The sequence below is a fragment of the Pelobates fuscus genome, chromosome 4 (genome assembly GCF_036172605.1).
Source record: "Pelobates fuscus isolate aPelFus1 chromosome 4, aPelFus1.pri, whole genome shotgun sequence".
In the NCBI taxonomy this organism is placed as follows: domain Eukaryota; kingdom Metazoa; phylum Chordata; class Amphibia; order Anura; family Pelobatidae; genus Pelobates; species Pelobates fuscus.
This window is the reverse complement of record NC_086320.1, coordinates 298,872,989-298,897,659: the sequence shown is the minus strand read 5'-3', so window position 1 is coordinate 298,897,659 and position 24,671 is coordinate 298,872,989. Positions and strand designations below refer to the sequence as shown.

Below are 24,671 nucleotides of genomic sequence, written 5' to 3'. Positions count from 1 at the left end.
GTGGAGGTAGTGTGTGTAGTGGATGCAGTGTGTGTAGTGTATGTAAGGTGTGTGGTGGATGCAGTGTGTGTGTAGTGGATGGACTTAGTGTCTGTGTATGTAGTAGTGTGTGTATAGTGCATGTAGTGTGTGTAGTGTTGGATAAATGCTGAGAGGGTGAGCAGTTTAAATTATCTGCCTCTTACCTGTGGGCTGGATGAGCGGGGCAGTGTATGGGGAGGTGACAGTATAGAGGGAACAGTGTGTAGGAAGGTCACAGTATAGGAGGGCAGGGTGTAGGAAGGTGACAGTACAGGGGGCAGTGTGTAGGAAGGGGACAGTGGGGGGAGGGCAGTGTGGGTGTGGTGGTTGACAGTGGTGATGGCAGGGTGTGGGGGTGATAGTAGGGCCGGCAGGATGTGAGGGTTACAGTGACAGTGGTGGGGGGAAGGATGTGAAGGTGACAACGACAGTGTGGGGGTGACAGTGGTGGATGGCAGGGTGTGGGGGTGACAGTGGTGGATGTCAGGGTGTATGGGTGACAGTGGAGGGGCAGGATGTCAGGGTGAAAATAGTGGGGGGCAGGATGCAAGGGTGACAGTGGTAGAGTGTGGGGGTAAAAGCGGTGGTTTGCAGGGTGTGGGGGTGACAGTGGTGGATGGCAGGGTGTGGGGGTGACAGTGACAGATGGTGGGTGACACTGGTGGATGGCAGGGTGTGCGGGTGACAGTGATGGGAGGCAGGATGTGAGGGTGACAGTGATGGGAGGCACGATGTGAGGGGGCAGAATGTAAGGGTGACAGTGAAAGTGGTGGGGGGCAGGGTATGAGGGTGCCAGTGACAGTGTTGGGTGACAGTGGTGGGGGGCAGTATGTGAGGGTGACAGTGTAGGGGGTGACAGTGGTGGGGGGCAGGATGTGAAGGTGACAGTGATGGGAGGCAAGATGTGAGGGGGCAGAATGTAAGGGTGACAGTGAAAGTGGTGGGGGGCAGGGTAAGAGGGTGCCAGTGACAGTGTTGGGTGACAGTGGTGGGAGGCAGTATGTGAGGGTGACAGTGTAGGGGGTGACAGTGGTGGGGGGCAGGATGTGAAGGTGACAGTGTGGGGGGCATGGTGAGGCGGATGACAGGCTGTGAGATGGGGGCAGGCTGTGGGGAGGCTGGTTATATACCTTTTTTTCCAGTGCTCAATTCCCTGGTGGTCCAGTGGGCTGGCTCTCCAGTCTGCAGCTCCGCTGTGTGTGAGCTGTAGACCAAGCTCTTGTAAGCTGCGATTAGAGCGTAACCGTGGTAACCCGCTGCAAAGCTCTTTAGAGCCCGCAAACCGTCCATCACATTGTGTGTTGCTCTGCACTAGGTCGAGCTGCAGACCGGAGGCTCTCCCTAGGCAAACTAATGGAGGGGCCCGCACCCGGCGGCATACAGGGCAAGCCGCTGGGCTCCCTCTTCCTGTTGGGTCCTCAGACACTGAGGACCAGAGTGATTAGTCTGCCCCATATAAGGCTTCAGTCTAGTAAGAAGAATTTTAGCAAAATATTTAAGGTTGCAATTTAAAAGTGATACTGGGCATTCATTTGCACAGTGATCTACATCCTTGCCCTCTTTAGGAATAAAGGCAATGTTAGCAGACACCGACTGTCTCACTACGGGCACACAATTCTGAACTCAATGATATGATAAAATGTATATAAAGAGTGGATGCAAATTATTTATAATATTTTATAGGAAGACCTTTAGGTCTTGGGATCATTCTGGTTTTATGGACTCCACAGCAAGAGACACCTCCTCCTTTGTAAGAGGATCTTCAAAAAGCTCAGCATCTGAAGTAATCAATTGTTGGTGAATGTGGGTCCATAGGTGTTCATCTATTCATTGGGTTAAGGCTGTTGTCGTGTTGAGTGGGGAAGTAAATTAAGGTCAGCATACTATGAGTAAATTACCGGTACATCAACAATAATTGACAGCAAATAACAGTCAATTTGCTTTATCCCTCAACTTTCCAATAGAAGTGGAGAAGTTTTCCTTTTAGCCATCATCCTAGACAGAAGATACCCACATTTACCTACATTGATAGAAAAAATGGTTTTAGTGCCTAGTAGGGCCCTATGACAGGCAGCATTAAGAATGTGGGATAGGTCTCGCTGCAGAGCGGTGAGAGATTTGATGTGAGCAATGTTATGTGATTTTGGCTTATGGATTCCAGAAATTTGTGATTTGCACAAGACGTGCATTCTTGAGAGCAGCACTGTTACAAATAGGAAATCCCGACAGAACATATTTATGCTCTCCCAGACTAAAATAAGGGAGATCTTACCAGTATCATGGTCTTAAAAGTACTATGTCAGTCTAGCCTGGATTTCCGCTCTCAATAGTATGTTGTAATTCTGAAGGAACCCAGATCATCAAAAATAATGCCCTTAAACACGGTTCTGCCTTCATGATCCGCCAATGTGGAGATAGGGGTGAAAGGTAGATTTTTTTGTATCAAAATCGCAGTAAATTTGGGGTTCTCATGCAGGAAAGGACTACAGAAACCCTGGTTGTATGGTTTGTGAGCATGGGTGTCTAGGTCAACCAGATGTAAAGCCATGGCTCTCATTTGCTCAGTTTGCCATGATAAAGTGTAGAATGTGGCCAACTGTACAGCCAAGAGGTTACTGCTGATGTCACAACTGATGTGTCATAATACGATATCACTTTGGGTTCCAAGGATAACACAGACACAAAAACTCCCTGCTATGAACTGTTTCTGTTGAAAACTCAGGAGCTTTAAAAGTACATTTGTTTTTTTGTAACAGGCATTTACAACTTGAAACTGGAGTAATGCATAACTATGGTGGCCACCATGGGGCTTTGATTGTTGTTTCTTAATTGCAATGTACCTGTTCAGCAATAGGTACATTACCAAATGTTGCCCATATCTGCTCTAAGCTCTGAGACAACACTATGAAACTGCTTGCTTTGCTGAGCGGAAATATATTTAAGTGTTCTTGCATAGCAAGACCACTTAATGTTATCTCACATATATATTATTATTATTCGTATTATTCTTATTATAGCCAAATTTGCCACCCTAACTCCTCCCACAGTTTTTACACTACATAGACAGAAATATACCGAAACGTGCGGATTGTTCCCGATCGGATTGCTATTACTTTGTGGAAGGTTTCGGCGAATGGTTCATGGAATATCGTCGTTCTTGTGGCGAAATTTGTCCCATAGGAATGAATGGCAAAGCTAGAGTGGGAGCTGGCAAAAGCTGAAAAATCAGGACATGATTTCTAAACTGCCACCACTCCCTCATTTTCAGGCCCACCTACACAAATCTTAAATCAAAACGTTCAGCTATCCCTGCTGCCACTAAAAATGTCCTAGCTAAGCCATAGTCCTGATAGTTTTCACAATATGACCATTTGTTTGCAACTCACGCAGTCCATTGACATTTATTGAAACTCCACTCTGCAAAGCTCACATTTGAAGGACAATTTCTAAACTGCGACTGTGCCTTCATTATTAATATCTCAGAGATATACTATACATCAAAATGTAGGTCTGGGTCTTGTGATTCTCACAATATAAAGCTCTTCACTGTAGGATTTATAGTTTTTAAAATACGACCGTTTGAAGATGGCAACCGCAAAAATACTCTGACCTGTGCCAGGCTGCAGCAGCAAGTGATGTCATAGACAGGGCCTTTTGCACCTGCTAATGTTTTTATAACTGTATGTTTTAATGTAACTGTGAAGCACTTTGGGCAACAACGTTGCAATTAAATGTGCTATATAAATAAATAATAACAGTTACTCCGCCCACTCCAGTTGTAGACTACTGGTGGAGGCAAGAACACTTCACACAATTTCCCCAGAAATTGTAGCTTTTCTAGTTCTATCTGCTGTTCTAAGGTGTGGAATATCCATTAATAGGCTCCAGCAGGGTCAGTTACAGTAGAGTAGATATGTTTATTTTTTTCCTGAAGCTACAAGGAAGCACAGCAGAGGACAAGATAATATTGTCTTTCAGCAACTCGAATCAGTTTTATCCTAGCCTTAGGGAAATGGTAGTAAGAAATAAAACACAGACAAATCTGGAAGCACTTCTTCTCAAGTTGCACACCATATGCTTTGGAAATAAACCAGTTTAATGTTAAATAAGCACTCTTATGTTACAACTTGGAATTGGGATTTTTACCGTTTATTTCACACAACTCAAGTATGTGTAAAGTATTCATCTACCTTTATCAATACTTGATACAACCTTCTCAGGATGCAATTAAAGCTGCATCTCTTTTGGAGAAAGCCTCTGCCACCTTTGTATATTGGAAACCTGTAGTTTCTGACCATTTTTCAAAGTAATATTGCTAAAGCTTCATCAGGTTGGATGGGAATTGTTGTTGAACAGCAACATTTAAGTTCTTCCATAAATTATCAATTACATTGATGTCTAGGCTTTGACTGGGACATTTTAAGACATTCAGGTTATTGGTTTTAAATCACTCTGAGCAGCTATGGCCGTGTGTTTAGAGTGAGCCTCCACCACAGTCATGTGTCTTGAAACAAGGGTTTCCAGTAATTTGGACTGGACTGTGTCAATATAGCTGTCCCTTATAAATGGGGCAAAATCGTGCCCAAAAGTTCCCATTATTGGAATAGGTGACTATTAAGAGAATAGGTGCAGAAGCAGGCAGCAGTTGAGAGAATAATTTAATTCCTGATACAACCTTACTCGGTGAGCAAATTTTAGGGATAACCTTTTTTTTTAGGCAGAATTGGGGCTGTGCTATGTTCTTTCAATTTTTTAATAAAAAATTAATAAATAATGGAATACCGTCTCTAAAGCCGAACACTTAGAATCAATTATCCAACATATGCAGAGTAATTGTTGCTGCCTTAGTACAAATCCACCTTAATAAACCGATAATCTCAAAATATGAGGGAAAGATGACTACATTGCTGTACACAATGTACAGAATGTTGGGAACAACTGCTATTTCAATAAGATACATTGACATATTAAATCCACGTACAAGCAATGATCCCATTTAATAGAATATATATATATTTTTTTAAATCAGTCAGTGTAGATGATGTACAGAAGACATGGTAAAGAAGAATTATTTTCAATAGATAAAGGAACACGGCTTGTGGAGATGTAGCATTCACAGTGTGAGCAGTAAAGACAAAAACTGAAATGGTGTTGACTATAATAAGTATTATTTGAGGGAGACAAGCACTGCATGATATTAAGGATGGTCTGCCACCCAAAGGACACCTGAGTAATAGGTCATATGTGCTTATGGATCTATGAAGGTTTTTTACACTGGTTTATGTTAAAGAATAATAAAGAAAAGATTTTCTCATCGCAACTTTAATTCAATGTATGTCTTTGGTTCACTCTAAAAACAGCTTGGAGTGCAAAATCGGTGTTATATAAAACCGAAAACTGACAATAAAACCTCCAAGCAAGTTTTAATTTTAAAGACTTAATTGACGTTATGTTTTAAAAGCTTTCATTTTGGCAGTAAGTTTCATTTTCAGGAAAGTGGTTGAACTGTTACTTTGCTGATTATAGAGATTAGCTAATACTGCAAAATTATTCCCAGTTGAAGGGCATTAATGGCTGGGGACAGCCTCCCCTGTCGTTTTAAATAGCGGTTCATGTCAGATCTCTATGCTTTTTCTCTGTTACAGTGTGGTCTTTCTTACAAAGCTAATAGTGTCATGAGGTACATAGAGAACTGGTAGTTTTGTTTCAAGTTTGAGTCCCATTGGTTGCACATAGCTGTGCATGTGCTGATAAATAGGCATATAATGCACCCATTGTACTTTTATCGACCTTTCTTATGCTTTGATCTCAAAGATCTTTTCAACTACATGAGGAACCTTTTGTAGCCACAGAAGCCATTTTACTACATAAGAACACTTCATAAAGGATTGTGCACAGTAGCTTTTAGCAACGAAAATGCATCACATTCTTTATGGAGGAACTGTCCCACAGTCCCTTCGATTGGAATCAGAATGTAATAGCTAATTAAAAGTTTGAATTTTTTTTTTTTCCTCTTAATTTATTTGAGCTTTCATGACATGCAAGGCTAATAGCACTGCCTGGCATATAATTCATATATCCCATAATTTCCTGTGCATCATCACAGGCCACAAGCATTAGACAATCCTTGCAGAGCAACGTGGAAAGATAGCAGCTCTGATCTTTTTGAAACACAGCAGAGGTAAGTTTACCTGTCATAGCACACATAATTTGGTAACAAAGTAAAGAGCATTACATTTCATTTATACCAGTGTGCTAGCTGACATTCTGGCAAATGTATAGATTTTTATATAATACCCTTCAATGTGTTGGCCCTTCCCTACCTGACAAGCATATCATATCATCTGCATTAGACCTGTATGTCAGTGACCAGAGGCACATAGAATCTAATACCAAAGAGAAAGTGATAGGAGTCCCCCAACACTGTCGTTTGCTCCCTCTCAATGTGTTATTCACCAACAGGCACTCCTTATACATGCTGGGGGAGTAAGCAATACACCAATGTCGATGTGGTGGCAATGGAGCATGCTTGTGGCAGCACGATAGATGGCCCTGCTTGGGGAGGTATCAGGGATGCATAAAACTAAATCATATTATCCAAATATAGACCACGGATACACAATGCAGGTGCTCTATAATCAAGATGAGCAAAGGATACAACAAAAAATATCGAAAGTTCCTGCCTACATGGCCTTAGCAATATTTTTTGTTGTTTCCTGTGTGCACCAATAAACTTGACTATAGAGCACATGGATTGTGTAACCCATGGACTATCTTTGGATTTTACTGTGGGGGATCACAGATCAATTTTTCACAATGCTCCTGCCTGGGTGCTGTTGATCTGGAACTGGCCATTTCCCCGAGTACCACACCATCCTATCTATTGGAACAAACACATATAATGCCAGGACTAGGTTAAGGCTGCCAGATCACCATGCTAGCATAGACTATGAACATTGTATTGTGTTTGGTAGTAAGAGGAACTCACGTGCGGCCAGAGTGGAAATTAACCAAAGCAGTGGTTTCCAAATCAGTCCTCAAGGCACACCTTCAAGTCCAGGATTTAGGGATTACCCAGTTGTGTCTAAGGTGCTTTTAGAAAGAGTAAAAAAAAAAAAAAAAAAAAAGCACCTTGACACAACTGGCTAATCCCTAAAAACCTGGACTGGTAGGTGTGCCTTGGGGACTGGTTTGAAAATCAATGAACTAAAGGAACACTCCAAACACCATAACAACAACATCAAACTGTAGTAATTACGGAGCCAAGAGTGCTCTGATGACCACCCTTCCTGTTGTAAGTAGTCAAACCATGTGAGAACATTCTGACTTCTTACATGGGAAAGCGGGGTGCAGCTCCTTACCACTCGGTAGACTTCAGAAGAGCAGGAAACCTCTGCATAGCTGGGTTTAGCACAGAGCTGAGAGCTTCCAGCTGCAGCAAAGGCAGGATCGGCTTCATTGATTACAAAGGTACCGCTTTCATTTGTTTCATATGGTTAGCACATGAATTCAACTGTCAGCCAGCACTTTACATTTGTGCCCAAAATAATGCAAAAAAAAAACTAAAAAAAGAAGAAAAAAAAACAACAAAAAAACACAGCAATTTGCCAACTCTACACTCAATAACATATACAGAGTTTAACCTCTTTCAGGACCAGCCTGTTTTGGCCATGTTGTACGTTAAGGGCCAGAGCGGTTTTAGAGTTTTGTGGTGTTTGTGTTTAGCTGCAATTTTCCTCTCTCCCATTTACTGTTCCCATAAAAGTTATATATTGTTTTTTTCAGAACAAGAAGGGCTTTCTTTACATACCATTATTTGTACCGGGAGCAATGGCGGCGATCAGGTAAGTAAATATTACAGTTATCACGGTTCAGGACCGTCATCGGTCCTCAAGGGTATTTTTCCGATGACGGTCCTGAACCATCAGTGGTCGTTAAGGGGTTAAATAAGTGAAGGATAGTTTGCATATCATAAATATCTCACACAAACAGCAGTGCAATAGAATTGTGTAAAGTGCACTAAATATCAAGTCCGTTTAGCATATTTAATAAGATATCTACCCACATAAACAAATGCTAATTTGCTAAGTGCTAATTGGTGTTTTTAAGATCTAGACAAGAATACAGTCATTGTTAGAGGAATAAAACCAACTATGATATAATAATCTTCCAGTGGAAAATGTCAAACCCTTATTAGAAGGATGCATGTACAGTAAGCAGCTTAACAGGCAACCAGAGGACGATACATAGCATACTAAACACTGGGAATTAACAGCGCAAAGCAAACATCTAACCTAAAGCTGGCACCATAGAAACTTTGCAAGCATAGGCATTTTTTATTACATACCTGTGAACTGTAATATTTCTAAACCTAATATATATATATATATATATATATATATATACACACACACACACACACACACACACACACACAGTACTGTGCAAATGTCTTGGGCTACCATTAGATTTGTTGTTTTAGCAATGGTTTAATGTGAACCATGTGAACACTATGGGAGGAGGGGAGGGGGGAACACTATAGGAGGAGGGGAGGGGGGAACACTATAGGAGGAGGGGAGGGGGGGAACACTATAGGAGGAGGGGAGGGGGAGAACACTATGGGAGGAGGGGAGGGGAGGGGGAGAACACTATGGGAGGAGGAGAAGGGGGGACACTATGGGAGGAGGAGGGGGGAACACTATGGGAGGAGGAGGGGGGAACACTATGGGAGGAGGGGAGGGGGGAACACTATGGGAGGAGGGGAGGGGGGAACACTATGGGAGGAGAAGGGGGAACACTATGGGAGGAGGAGGGGGGAGAACACTATGGGAGGAGGGGAGGGGAAGGGAAGAACACTATGAGAGGAGGGGAGGGGGGAACACTATGGGAGGAGGGGAGGGGGAACACTATGGGAGGAGGGGAGGGGGGAACACTATGTGAGAGGGGGGAACACTATGGGAGGAGGAGAGGGGGGACACTATGGGAGGAGGGGGGAACACTATGGCATGAGGAGAGGGGGGAACACTATGGGATGAGAACACTATTGGACAAGGGGAGGGGGGAGAACACTATGGGAGGAGGGGAGGGGGGGAACACTATGGGAGGAGGAGGGGGAGAACACTATGGGAGGAGGAGGGGGGAGAACACTATGGGAGGAGGGGACGGGAGGGGGAAAACACTATGGGAGGAGGGGAGGGGAGAACACTATGGGAGGAGGGGAGGGGGCACTATGGGAGGAGGGGAGGGGGAGAAAACTATGGGAGGAGGGGAGTGGGAGAACACTATGGGGGGAGGGGGGGAGGGGAGGGGAAGAACACTGAGAGGAGTGGAGGGGGAGAACACTATGGGAAGAGGGGAGGGGAGGGGGAGAACACTATGGGAGGAGGGGAGGGGGAACACTATGGGAGGAGGGGAGGGGGAACACTATGGGAGGAGGGGAGGGGGAACACTATGGGAGAGGGGGGAACACTATGGGAGGAGGAGAGGGGGGACACTATGGGAGGAGGGTGGAACACTATGGCATGAGGAGAGGGGGGAACACTATGGGATGAGAACACTATTGGACAAGGGGAGGGGGGAGAACACTATGGGAGGAGGGGAGTGGGAGAACACTATGGAAGGAGGGGAGGGGGGACACTATGGGAGGAGGGGAGGGGGGAACACTATGGGAGGAGGAGAGGGGGGAACACTATGGGAGGAGGGGAGGGGGGAACACTATGGGAGGAGGGGGGGACACTATGGGAGGAGGAGAGGGGGACACTATGGGAGGAGGGGACACTATGGGAGGAGGGGGGAACACTATGGGAGGAGGGAAGGGGGGAACACTATGGCATGAGGAGAGGGGGGGACACTATGGGATGAGAACACTATTGGACAAGGGGAGGGGGGGAGAACACTATGGGAGGAGGGGAGGGGGAGAACACTATCGGAGGAGGGGAGGGGGAGAACACTATGTGGGAGGAGGGGAGGGGAGGGGAAGAACACTATGAGAGGAGGGGAGGGGGAGAACACTATAGGAAGAGGGGAGGGGGAGAACACTATGGGAGGAGGGGAGGGGAGGGGGAGAACACTATGGGGGGAGGGGAGGGGGAGAACACTATGGGAGGAGGGGAGGGGGGAACACTATGGGAGGAGGGGAGGGGGAACACTATGGGAGGAGGGGAGGGGGAACACTATGGGAGGAGGGGAGGGGGAACACTATGGGAGGAGGGGAGGGGGAACACTATAGGAGGAGGGGAGGGGGGAACACTATAGGAGGAGGGGAGGGGGAGAACACTATGGGAGGAGGAGAAGGGGGAACACTATGGGAGGAGGAGGGGGAACACTATGGGGGGAGGAGGGGGGAACACTATGGGAGGAGGGGAGGGGAGAACACTATGTGAGGAGGGGAGGGGAGGAGGGGAACACTATGGGAGGAGGGGAGGGGGAACACTATGGGAGGAGGGGAGGGGGAACACTATGGGAGGAGAAGGGGGAACACTATGGGAGGAGGAGGGGAGGGGGAACACTATGGGAGGAGAAGGGGGAACACTATGGGAGGAGGAGGGGGGAGAACACTATGGGAGGAGGAGGGGGGAGAACACTATGGGAGGAGGGGAGGGGAGGGGGAGAACACTATGGGAGGAGGGGAGGGGGAGAACACTATGGGAGGAGGGGAGGGGGAGAACACTATGGGGGGAGGAGGGGAGGGGAAGAACACTATGAGAGGAGGGGAGGGGGAACACTATGGGAGAGGGGGGAACACTATGGGAGGAGGAGAGGGGGGACACTATGGGAGGAGGGGGGAACACTATGGGAGGAGGGGAGGGGGGAACACTATGGCATGAGGAGAGGGGGGAACACTATGGGATGAGAACACTATTGGACAAGGGGAGGGGGGAGAACACTATGGGAGGAGGAGGGGGAGAACACTATGGGAGGAGGAGGGGGGAGAACACTATGGGAGGAGGAGGGGGGAGAACACTATGGGAGGAGGAGGGGGGAGAACACTATGGGAGGAGGAGGGGGGAGAACACTATGGGAGGAGGGGAGGGGAGAACACTATGGGAGGAGGGGAGGGGGCACTATGGGAGGAGGGGAGGGGGAGAAAACTATGGGAGGAGGGGAGTGGGAGAACACTATGGGGGGAGGAGGGGAGGGGAGGGGAAGAACATTTTGAGAGGAGTGGAGGGGGAGAACACTATAGGAAGAGGGGAGGGGAGGGGGAGAACACTATGGGAGGAGGGGAGGGGAGGGGGAGAACACTATGGAAGGAGGGGAGGGGGGACACTATGGGAGGAGGGGAGGGGGGAACACTATGGGAGGAGGAGAGGGGGGAACACTATGGGAGAGGGGAGGGGGGAACACTATGGGAGGAGGGGGGAACACTATGGAAGGAGGAGAGGGGGGACACTATGGGAGGAGGGGACACTATGGGAGGAGGGGGGGACACTATGGGAGGAGGGAAGGGGGGAACACTATGGCATGAGGAGAGGGGGGAACACTATGGGGTGAGAACACTATTGGACAAGGGGAGGGGGGGAGAACACTATGGGAGGAGGGGAGGGGGCACTATGGGAGGAGGGGAGGGGGAGAACACTATCGGAGGAGGGGAGGGGGAGAACACTATGGGGGAGGAGGGGAGGGGAAGAACACTATGAGAGGAGGGGAGGGGGAGAACACTATAGGAAGAGGGGAGGGGAGGGGGAGAACACTATGGGAGGAGGGGAGGGGAGGGGGAGAATACTATGGAAGGAGGGGAGGGGGGAACACTATGGGAGGAGGGGGGACACTATGGGAGGAGGAGAGGGGGGAACACTATGGGAGAGGGGGACACTATGGGAGGAGGGGGGACACTATGGGAGGAGGGGAGGGGGGACACTATGGGAGGAGGGGAGGGGGGAACACTATGGGAGGAGGGGGAACACTATGGGAGGAGGAGAGGGGGGAACACTATGGGAGGAGGGGGGGACACTATGGGAGGAGGGAACACTATGGCATGAGGAGAGGGGGGAACACTATTTGACAAGGGGAGGAGGGGTTAAAGAACACTTAGACAAGGGTATGGGGGTTAAAGAACACTATGGGACAGGGGAGGAGGGGTTAAAAACCACTATGGGACAGGGGAGGGGGCTTAAAAGATCTCTATGGGACAGGGGAGGGGGGTTAAAGATCATTATGGGACAGGAGAGGGGAGTGGGTGGTAAGGAACACTATGGGACAGGGGAGAAAAAAATATATTCTGAACAAACTTTCCCATAGTAAGAAACACTATGGGACAGTTTGTTCAAAATACTTTTTTCTGGGTTTCCTCCTCTAAAAACTAGGTGCATGTTATGGTGTGGTGCGTCTTACGGAGCGAAAAATACGGTATATATATTGCTCAGTCTGTTTATTAGAATACAACCAGAAAATACAGGAAATGTGTATACAGTATGTATGTAAGTCCACTCTCAAAGGGAAACTGGGAAACAAACTGGATACTCAAGATGTGGTATTTGAAAAGGACTGGGCGGCCAAGATAAATATCTGATGAGAAGTGTCTAGGTTTGTCTTTGAGAGACCAGGGTAAGTCCAGCAAGGACCTGGCTCAGGATCTGGCAGTATCATCGGGATGCCAAGTTGACCATTCTATTGTCCGAAGAAGCTTGGTCAGGAATGGTCTTTGTGGAAGGGTATACATTCCAATCTTAGCCTTTTCACCCAGTCCCTCTTTCGAAAAAGTAATTTCTTAGCTGGTACCCTTCCTGTTCACTTTACAATTATAGAAAATGGAAATCACGGTATATATAGGTATTCAATGACTAGTCGAAGGACAGCACATTCAGGGAGGAGTGTAGTCAACGCTAAACTTGCTGCAGCCATATTAAATTATGTAGTGACATCTCTCTGCAGGACTCTTGTGCACTTTTGTTGTAGCATGTATTTTTTTTTTTTTTTTAAATAAACATCTCTGAATGAATCAGCTTGCTGACGTGTTTTAAAGCTTAAATAAAGGTTCCATCGTTCTTATTTGATAAAAACTCAGATTATATGAGAAATCAGCACCTTCCACGCTTCACTTGCTTTGAAGGTGAGTTCAAAACAGAAGATAATATTTCCCACAGAAAAGCATTTGATTGGCGGAACATGGCTATTACTGTGCAAGGGCTGTGGGTCCCCAATGCTTCTCTAAGAGAAGCATTTGTTTTGTGGAGTGTGGCAATTGCTGCACATGAGCTGTAGATCTGGGAGATTATCACACGCGATAATCGCAAAAAGAGGTGAGATCATTTTAGATAAAATAGAAATATGGTTATATGTAATGTTGGAGTGTATCTTTAATCATCACTGGTCCACTGTTTACCACATGCTACAATTTGGCTTGTCATTTCTTAATAACACGTACATCAATGTAAAATGACCAGGATTTTCTGTAAATGTAAGATGTGCAACACTACTTTAAGAAATTAAATTAGGCGTGTGATAAGAAGGTTTTTGATTATAACAATGGAATTCTGTTTCACATCAAACTGCTTCTTTACGGGAAGACTTCCTTTTAACCTCCACTACAGTGTCATAGAAAAATAAAATCTTCAAAACGAATATAACTCCTGCTTACACAACAGGCTCTTACTGACGAGGAAACGCTTCCTATACCTCTGACATGCCACAGAGCCCAACAGTATAAAAACATTTAATCAAAGTCAACATTCAATTAAAAACATAACAGAGTTTGGCATCTCGTAGGTTTGAAATAACAAACTAAAGCATGCTGTAGTCTGGCGATTCAAATATAGCTCATTTGGGTTAAATTGTTTTCGTTATAGGGCATTACCATCAAAATGCATGTGGATGTTAGCAGCAACAACAGTAGGAAGCAATGATTCAAGAGAACAGGATGCAGAGCAGTGGCAACAAATGAATTCATTAGAATGGCATGCCATCAAATGTACAGAAACACTAATGAAAAACTGCTCAAGAAACCCATACTGTTATCAAGTAAGGCCACAAAATCAAATGACAACATTGGCAGTATATATGCATCGAAAAGAACAAGTGTGCATCGAACAATGCAATTTAATAAACACTACAAACACCTAAAAATGCCTATGCATTAACTCATTAACTAGATTAACTCTCTTACTATTCTATTTCAGAACAAACCATCAGATCCATTATGTCCAAATTCCTTATCAATATAACCATCACCTTGACTGCTACGTCTCTTTACCCCATGCTATAAAAACAAAACAGTCTAATAATGAATACTTATGTGTATGTGTGTATATAAATGGGTGCATCTCTGCATGTACATACATATATAGCATGTCTTTCTTTATTCACAATCCACAAATAGTACATACAATACCGTAGCAATAGAGAATATATGACAAGTATCAATAACACAATATTGTATACAAGCGATTCGTTTTTGTTTTTTTTAAATAGAGGTAATATTGAATGTCACGTAACAAATATGCATTCCATACCCACTGAGTCAGGAATCGACAAATCTAAGGCACCAGGTAGCCACGGTGACTAGCAATTCTACCCTGGCATCTGGGTGTTTTTCAGACTGTTCTACAGTGCGGAATAAGCCCCCTCCCCCCGACGCTCCTCCGCGGCAGTCGGCGAAGGAGATGTTGATTTCCTGCTCTGCTCCCTCGCGTGCCCTGCTGTAATGCCGGGAGACGGAAAATTAAGTCACTCAGGCCCAGGCATCACTAAACAGTGCAGAGCAGAGCAAGCTTTAAGGGGAAAGATCCACTTCAGCTCTTCCAAAGGTAGGGAGGCTGGGTGGACTTAAATTAAAAACCAAATAATAATAATTTGTGTGTCAGTATCAGTGTGTTTCTGTCTGTCTGTCTGTCAGTGAGTGTGTGTGTGTCTGTCAGAGAGTGTGTCTGTCTGTCAGTGTGTGTATGGTGAGGTCAGGATCAAAGATAACACCAAGACAGTGAGCTTGCAAGGATAGGCTGATGCAGAGAATGTGAAATTGGAGGATCAGTATTATGAGAAGAAAAAATAAGAAGCTCTGTTTTAGAGAAATTTAGTTTTTATAAAGCGGGAGGCCATCCAGTCAGAGACTGAAGAAAGGCAAGCAGTGACACGTTGTAAAACAGCTGGTGAGAGATCAAGGGAGGAGAGATATATCTGGGTGCCATTGGCATACAGATGGTAGCAGAATCCAAAGAAGACAGTAAAAAGAGAGAACAGAAGGGGACCAAGAACAGAGCCTCGGAGGACTTCAACCGAGATAGGACGAGGGGAGGAGGTGTCATTGATAAAGGAGACACTAAATGAACACTGGGAGAAATAGGAGGAGAAACATGAGAGGACAGAGTCACAGAGACTAAGGGATTGAAGAGTTTGGAGGATGAGGACATTATCAACAGTGTTAAAGACAGTAGAGATGTCAAGAAAGCTTTGTATGGAAAAGTGACCTTTGAATTTAGCTGTGATTAAGCCATTTGTATCTTATGTCAGAGAAGTCTCAATAGAGTGGAGCAGCGGCAGCCAGATTGAAGAGGGTTGAGGGTTGGAATTGAGGAAGCAAAACAAAAGTTTTTCTAGAAGCTTTGATGAGAAAGGGAGGAGGGATATGGGACAATAGTTGAAAGTAGCAGATGGGTCAAGAGGTGGCATTTTATAGGACGAGTACGACAGTAGCATGTTTAAAGGGTGCATGGACAACCAGAAGAAAGAGAGCAGTTCAATATGTCTCGTGTTCAGTAGCTGGGGAGAAGGCCTGAAGGGAAGGTACGGTACGGGTTTCATTGAGAGAGAGAGAGTTGTGCAAAGGGGGTAGAATTCTTTCCTTAACCGTTTAATCGGGTCGGTAAAGTAGCACGCAAAGCTGTTGGCTGAAATATTAGTTTGGGGAGTGGCTTCAGCATGGCAAAAGCAAGCTGAAGGTATCAAAGAGACACCTGGGATTGGGGAGCATGAACTGATGCAAGAGGAAAAATATGATTGTTTAGCAAGGGTGAGGGCTGCGCTGTATGAACGCAAGATTAATTTATAATGGAGAAAGTCTGTCAAAGTGCGAAAATTCCTCCAGCAGCTTTCAGCTAAATGGGTGCATCTCTGCATGTACCGGGTCGACTTAGCATACCTAGGGTGGAGGAGTGTCTTCCTTGACGTGCATGTTTGGAGCAGGGCTGCAGCGTCAACTGTAGAGGTAAGGATAGCGTTATAAGAGATTAACCCCTTAACGACCGCTGACGGTTCAGGACCGTCAGCGGTAAAACGTGCGTTTGGACCGCTGACGGTCCTGAACCGTCATAACGGTTTTGGGCTACTTACCTGATCGCCGTCGGTCCCACGGCGGCGATCAGTGCTCCACCCGGTCCAGGGGGGTTGCCTGTCTGCCCAGGCAGTCCCCCTTCGGCAGATCAGGACCCCACGGCCATGTGATCACTCGATCACATGACCGCAATAGGTGTCCATGTGTCTGCCTGCAGGGGGACTGTCTGTGCTGACAGGCAGTCTCCCTGCAAGTGAAAAATCCAAAATAAAGTGTAAAAAAAAATCTGTGTAAAAAAAAAAAAATAATATGTGTATATATATGCTATATATACATGTATTATATCTATATATACCTATATATAATATATGTATATATATCATATATATAATGTCACACTAAGTGTATTTTTATATTTATATATACGTATATAATTATAAAAATACACTTATATTTAAATTACACACGAATATATACAATATATATAATAACTATATATATGGTATATATATATTATTATAAAATACAAATAATATGTTAATAAAAATAAATAACAAAAAATAAAAATAATTTTTAATAATTAAAAAAAAATTATATATATATATTCAGTTTTATTCTAACAGTATTTTGATATTGATATATATATATTTATATCAAAATATACTTAGAATGTAATGATATATATATCTATGTATAAATAAATAAATAAAAATAATACGAAATATACATATGTCCACATACATAATTACATAAATAATTTCATAAATATACACGTAGACGTCAAATATATAAATATGTATATATATTAAAATTCTACGTGCATATTTATGTAATATTTTTACCTAATTAAGTAATTTTAATGATTGCAATTTGAGGGACCTGCCTGCCAACCCAGGCCAAAAGTCCAGATAATTTAATTTGCTAGCACTGTGTTTAACCCTGTAACTTTCTATGACACCCTAAATCCTGTACATGGGGGTACTGTTTTACTCGGGAGACTTCGCTGAACACAAATATTAGTGTTTCAAAACAGTAAAACATATCACAGCGATGATATTGTCAGTGAAAGTGAAGTTTTTTGCATTTTTCACACACAAACAGCTCTTTCACTGAGGATATTATTGCTGTGATATATTTTACTGTTCTGATACACTAATATTTGTGTTCAGCGAAGTCTCCTGAGTATAACAGTACCCCACATGTAGAGGTTTTATAGTGTTTGTGAAAGTTACAGGGTCAAATATAAGGCTTGATTTTACTTTTTTTTTTTTTATTGAAATTTGTCAGATTGGTTAGGTTGCCTTTGAGAGCGTATGGTAGCCAAGGAATGAGAATTAGCCCCATGATGGCATACCATTTGCGAAAGAAGACAACCCAAGGTATTGCAAATGGGGTATGTTCAGCTTTTTTTAGTAGCCACTTAGTCACAAACACCGGCCAAAGTTAGCGTTTTTTGCATTTTTAACACACAAACAAATATAAATGCTAACTTTGGCCAGTGTTTGTGACTAGGTGGCTACTAAAAAAAACTGGACATACCCCATTTTGAATACCCTGGGTTGTCTACTTTAAAAAATATGTACATGTTAGGTGTGTTTCGGGGATTTATGACAGATAACGGTGTAACAATGTCACTATTGATACATTTAAAATATATATATATTGAAACAGCAATTTCCTACTTGTATTTATAGGCCTATAACTTGCAAAAAAAAGCAATAAAGCATGTAAACACTGGGTGTTTTTAAACTCGGGACAAAATTTTGAATCTATTTAGCAGTTTTTTTCATTAGCTTTTGTAGATAAGTAAAAGATTTTTCAAGTAAAAGTCCAAAAACATGTTTTTTTTTTTATTTTTCACCATATTTTATTATTTTTTTTAAATACAATATATGACATAATATATATACTGGTATGTAAAGAAAGCCCTTCTTGTCGTGAAAAAAACAGTATATAACTTGTATGGGAACCGTAAATGAGAGAGCGGAAAATTACAGCTAAACACAAACACCACAAAAGTGTTAAAACTGCTCTGGTCCTTAACGTACAAACATCGCAAAAACAGGCCGGTCCTGAAGGGGTTAACAAAATGCCATGAGAATGTTATGACTTTATATAAACAAAACGTAAATACATCTAGCTGGCACTACTGCTAGTGTGCATCTAAGCCCTTAACAACTCATTAGTTTGGCTGGTATTCAGTAGCACTGTACACAATGAGGTATGCAGGATCTTGTACAGTGTGGGAAAAAATGTCATAGCTTTCAGTGCTTTTCTGCAAAGCAGAGGGAGTGACTGGAGAAATATGTTTCTCCATAGGATGAACAACATTGTGAAAAGGTAAATGGGGTCTTTCATTTATTTTTTTCACATTGCAATGCAATAGAAGACAAACATGCATCGCATACATACAGCTTTTAGGTAGAGGGATAAATGTATCCTTGCTTGTGCTACGTAAACAATTACATTTTCAACAACTATCACAGATAAAAGTAGAGCTGCAAATAAAACAGTGGTTAAGGTGGACCTTGCACCAGGTCAATGAAAACCGCTCGTTCCTATTCTAGTCATAAAATGTATGCCATTTAGAACATAGACAATCATGTCTCTTTTTAGAAGATGTCAACAGTCTAAGGAGTGATGGATTGTGAGGCAATGCATTTATTTTGCAGGCACTGGCCGTTTATACATAGATATGCTTGTATAGTTTTTACAAAAATTACATTTATCTATAATATTTCAATTACAATACTTTAATTTCAATAAATGAATAGTGACTATTATATTGCTTGCACAAAGACAGGCTAAGCTCATCTGGTTATCAATGAAAAGCGCCTTTGCAATACTGAGCTTGCACCATCCATCCAATTATTTAGGAAAAACAGACTACCTTTTAAGTAAATTAAACTTGAAAATATGTATTGTTTAACAGAAAGCAATGTTCTTTTCCATGAATAGTTCCGAATGTATTATAATTGAAATGTGAAATTCATTTCAGCCTCTCTTTGATTCAGGCTGCATATGCCAAAAAAAAGTCACATTAGATTTTAGAGATATTGCTACACACTGCAATGAACAAGGTTTCTGTTATTTTTCCAATAATATTTTAGACCCACCTCATGACGAACAAACAGTTCTATGAAAAAAAGTCCACAGGGAAATTGTACACAGAAAAAAAACGTGTCATAAATGCCCACGTGGAAAATTGCCCACACGGAAAAAAGCCCACACAGAATAATATGCACATATATTAACTTTCCCAATTATGAGCATGAATAGGTATATTACCTACATTTAATTTTTTTATCGATATCTTATGATTAAAACATCTCATTCATATATATGCAACAATTTGCATTGTGATTTTCTAATGTATAATAAAATAATAATTTTGATAAAAGTATACTAATTAACAGCAAAACAAAATGTGGCCTGTGTATGTAGAGGGCTTTAACCTCTTAAGGACAGAGGCAATTGTTCTGACCAAAACAAAACCTAGAATTTGTTATCGCAGCTGCAGTATCTGCATGGGAAAATTACTATATGGGCATATTATTCAGTGTGGCCATTTTCTTTGTTGGCTTTATTTTGTGTGGGCAATTTTCGTGTGAGCATTTTTGCATATCTTTTTTTTATAAAGATAACTTAATTTATACTACATCAAGATATACTACAATAAAACACAACTTTTATTTATAACAGAGCAATACATTTGTATTACTAATAAAACCCTATTTCGTGCAAAAATTGGAACTTCACCCAGGTAGTGCATTAAAATAAATGTAACAATTTAGTATTATTACTGATTAACTAAAAGTGAACATCTGTCATCTGTCACAGATTGCTGAAAAAATGTGTCACCACAGGTAAGTGAAATATTCAAACAATAGCATGCGTTGAAAAAAAGTAATCTACATTTATTGTTAATAGCTCAAGTACCGTTTGTATATATTTACACAGTAACATGCACTCAGGAAGAGATACTGGAGTCCACTTTTCTTTTATAAAGAAAGTGGAACATCACCAAAACATTACATTAGAAGCTTGATTCCTTAATAGACACTAAGTCAACTACATTTTCACGCTACTAAATCAGGTAGGAATATGCTACTCATTAACAAAAAAAGAGAACATCTTGATTGTAATGCTAATTACTCTGATAGGTATATACTTCACTATTAGTTGACACACAGTTATCATGAATGATTTTGAAGGTTTGTTGACCAGAGGTTAAATGGTATTAAAGAAGTATCCACCAACTGAGAAGACACGTCTGCTCCATGGTGGCATCTAGTGGAGTTGGGGAAGGGATAATTTTTTTGCACTGCCATCTTCTTTTGCTTGGTCTTCACATTCTGGTTGCTGATTCAGGAAGGCGCTATGCCACTGCTCTGTACATTTGCCCACCCACAGAGGTCTAAGAAATTTTCCTTGTACACATTCTGTCTATACTTGGTCAAAGTGAAGATGACATCAAAACAAATTGTGGAAAACCAGACACTTCTTGTATATGAAGTGATGTTCAGATACGCATGGCTTTTAATCTATGGAGTTGCCTGTGATTTCACCAGCAGCAGTCAGTCAATTAACTCTAAACCTACCCTTTCCTCCTTCCAAGTTTCCCCTTCCTTTCCCCTCCTTTATTATACTGTTCTTATAATTTGTTGTAAAATTTGCAAAACTTTCAATAAAAACTATTTGAAAAGAAAATCAACCTGTCAGTCACATGATTAATGGATGGCAAGTTAAACTTAAAGATGACCATTCTTGTCTTTTTCTTTTTTTTCTTGCTACCCAAACAAAGTGATTATTTTAATATGCAATCAATAGAACATGCATAGATAGAAAGTGATTTTTGTGTATATATATATTATTTGTCCTATAATAATTTTTATCACTATGACCAGCAGCAGTAGACTACAAATAAGGAAGTAGGTGAACTCAACATAGTAGACTACAAATGCAGAAGATTGTGATCGGGCTGTAGTATCTGCATGGGATATAGCTGTATCCTACGACTCAAGAAGTCATGAAAGAGTCATTTTAAGAAAGGACACGAAATAAAAACATTTATTTTCTCCAGGGCAAGATAACAAAACTTCAGTGTGGTACGCCAGTTAATCAACAAGACATTCAACAAACATGTTTCCTGAGGCTTTACTGATAGTCAGTAGAAGGATGGAAGATGCTATGCCTCGCTGATTTCAAATAAAAGGTGTAAGAAGCAATTACACATTTGAATGGAATAACTGGTAGGTGGTCTGCCATACTGGAAAAGGGTAAAAACAGCAAACAAAACGAACAATGACGTAATTGATTTTAATTGGGCGAATATATGTTTATGCATGTATATGTATACTCAGATAAGACATGTACAAACTAAGCCATAATCTTTGTAATACTCATTTTCTGTAGAATGATTAAATTTACATTTTGCTTGCTGTAAAATGCAAAGGAAGGGGGACAGATGTTTTTAACAACCATAGTTTTCATACATTTGAAGCATGGAAGAGGTAACTGGTAAAATATTAGCACCAAAAGAAAAACATCTGCTGTAACAGTACTGCCTATGTCTTTTAGGGCGTCTATCAGGACTATTGCTTCCTCATTATAATTGATTTCTACATCTGGGTTGGTCTTAAAGAAACACTATAGGCACCCAAACAACTTTAACTTAATGAAGCAGGTTTGGTGTACAGATCATGCCCATGCAGTCTCACTGCTTATTTCTCTGCTATGTAGGAGTTAAATCAATTTGGTTATACAGCCCTAGCCACACCTCCTGCATGTGACGTACACAGACTTCCTAAACACTTCCTGTAATTAGTCATCTAATGTCCACACTTCCTTTATTGCACATTCTGCTTAATTTAGAATGTCCTGCTCTGATAATAGCTTGCTAGACCCTGCAATAGGAGCCTCCTGTATGGAAAGTTAAATTTATAGAGCAGGAGATAAAAACTTTTTTAGCAAGTTAAAGGGACACTGTAGGCACCCAGGCCACCTTGTTGAAGTGGTCTGGGTGCTGTGTCCCTTTTGCACGTAGTGTTGCAATGTAAAACATTGCAGTTCCATAGAACTTTAATGTTTACATTGCAGCTCTAAGTCTGCCCTCTATGGCTGTCTAACAGACAGCCACTAGAGGGCTTCCGGAATCTAAACTGACGTTTTGTCCATTATCTGACGCTGGATGCCCTCACGGACCTCCAGCGTCAGATTTTCCCCATATGAAAGCATTAAATAATGCTTCCCTATGAGGTGGTCTAATGCGCACACGGCTATTACCGCACATGCGCATTAGGTCTCCCCCACTGACGTCAGGGCGGAGCCTGACCCAGCGCCGAGGGAGGGTGGCCCCGAGGGAGGGGGGCACTAAAGGAGCCTATAGTGCCAGGAAAACAATTTTCTATTATGCAGGCTGTGTAAGTCACAGCCAGAGGAGGTGTGGCTTGGGCTGCATGGACCGAAACAAAGCAATTTAACTTCTAAATGGCAGAGAATTGAGCAGTGAGACTGCAGAGCCATGATCTATACACTAAAACTGCTTTATTAACCTAAAGTTGTGTTGATGCCTGTAGCATCCATTTAACTGCTAATTATTAAATCCTATAACATGGACTCCCAAAGTCATAAGATACTCATGCCATTATAGAAGAAACATGAGGTATGAAAGAACCCATACTGCTGCACAGAGGTAGGAAAAAAACTACTGATGTTTTGAAGTGAACACAAACATTGGTGTTAGTGGAACACAAGCTTATCCCTGGTGGAACGCAAAGTGGAAGTGACGTGCCCGGAACTGCGCTTTGGAAAGCACAAAACTTCGGCCGAGATACGGAGAGTTTACATCACGTGCCTGCGGACCGTGACTGGTAGGAATCCTAATGAACAGCTGGGAAAGGAGATCGGACACCCACTATACCACCAATAGACTGAAGGGATTGTCCCTATATAATGGAAACCGGGAGAGGGTGAATTCAAACTTTAGTGTTTTTTTTAAACTGTCCTATTATTATTTTGATTGTATTTTAATATTTGAGGTCCCTGAGGAAGTTCTTTAATTAACAAAATGCATAGGACCTGGGCTCTATATATAATTTTTGTTTATATTTTAATTTAGTTTAATTATTTGTTAGTTGCTGAAATAAATGTTTTTATACTGGTTTCCTGACTTTTCTCGGTTCCTGGATTGAAACAGCCCCCCACCATCATCAGGGAAGGCACCCTTAAGGTGAATTTTATCTACCAATCCTTTGAGTGCAATCTAAGTAGCGTGTCACTTTAATGATTATGTGGCAATATCACACTATGTGTTGTTGATATTATTTCAGAATACACAGCTGTATCCCATTTCTTTTCCTACAAACTACTTGGTTGTTGGGGTAACCAACTGGGAAGGTTACCCTGGGAAGCTGTTATCTATAAGCTAAGATGATTTTATTTTTTGTTATTTTCACAGAGCACTATTTTTGGTGTAAGGGTGTTTTTTTTTTTATTTTGTAGAAAAATAGCAAGTCTGGAGTAAGTGAAACTTGGTGGAGCAAAGATTAAATTTGACCAGAGCTTTATTAAAATGAATGAGTAAGGAGTGTGAAGAACCCCAACACTATAGCACCCTTTGAGCCAGGATTACTTATATGAGGGAGTGAACGAAATATAGGGAGCAATCCCCAATCAGGCAAATCTTGGTTGGTTGGTTGGTTGGCCAGCTGGAGCCCACATTGCGGTCTTCACCTACATTAACATGAAAACTATACAATCTATGTTATAATAAATATTAGGCTAAGCTCCATAACATTAAATATGTATGGCAGTGGTGTGTTAAAACATTCCAACAGATATAATGTAAATTTCTCAAAAGAAACATATTTAATGGTATTTTTGACTGCATAGATATTTTGCTTTTTACATATGCTTTGGTTGGGTAACCTAAGTTGCCTTATTTATAAATTGCCTTGGTGTTGGCAGCTTTTTATACTATCTATAAGTGTGGGTGGTGTTAAAATAAAAAAAAATCTATAATTATTTTGGGCCTAGTGCAGACAAAATCGTGAATATTTTGTAACCCTTTAACACACTGAACTAGGTTCAATTCTCATCTCCTCATCTAGGTTCATTCCCAGGAGCATCATTTGCATACAAAACATTTGTTTGAGCTAGAATGCATAACCTACCGTTTAGGTTTAGTTGTAATCTATCACAAAGTTATTTTTTTATATATATACTATTTTATTAAAGATGGTCAACTATGAAAATAAATGAAGGAATGCAAAAAATAAAATAGTAAGTATTGTATCATTCAACAAAGACATTTTCCCACAAGGTGACATGTCAAGTAACTCATACACTGTTGATTAAAATTGCTATCCAGGAAGCATTAAATCAGTAGTGAACCTATTTGTGCATTACATTCAATAACTTGCTTCTTTCCTTATCTTAAGGG

The 24,671-nt window shown here is 42.1% G+C and overlaps 1 protein-coding gene across 4 annotated transcripts in view; it reads right to left on the bottom strand.

The window, feature by feature from the left end:
* The window catches only part of ANO10 (anoctamin 10), a 356,469-nt gene that overhangs the window by 140,333 nt on the left and 191,465 nt on the right, over positions 1 to 24,671 (bottom strand). The window lies entirely within an intron of this gene.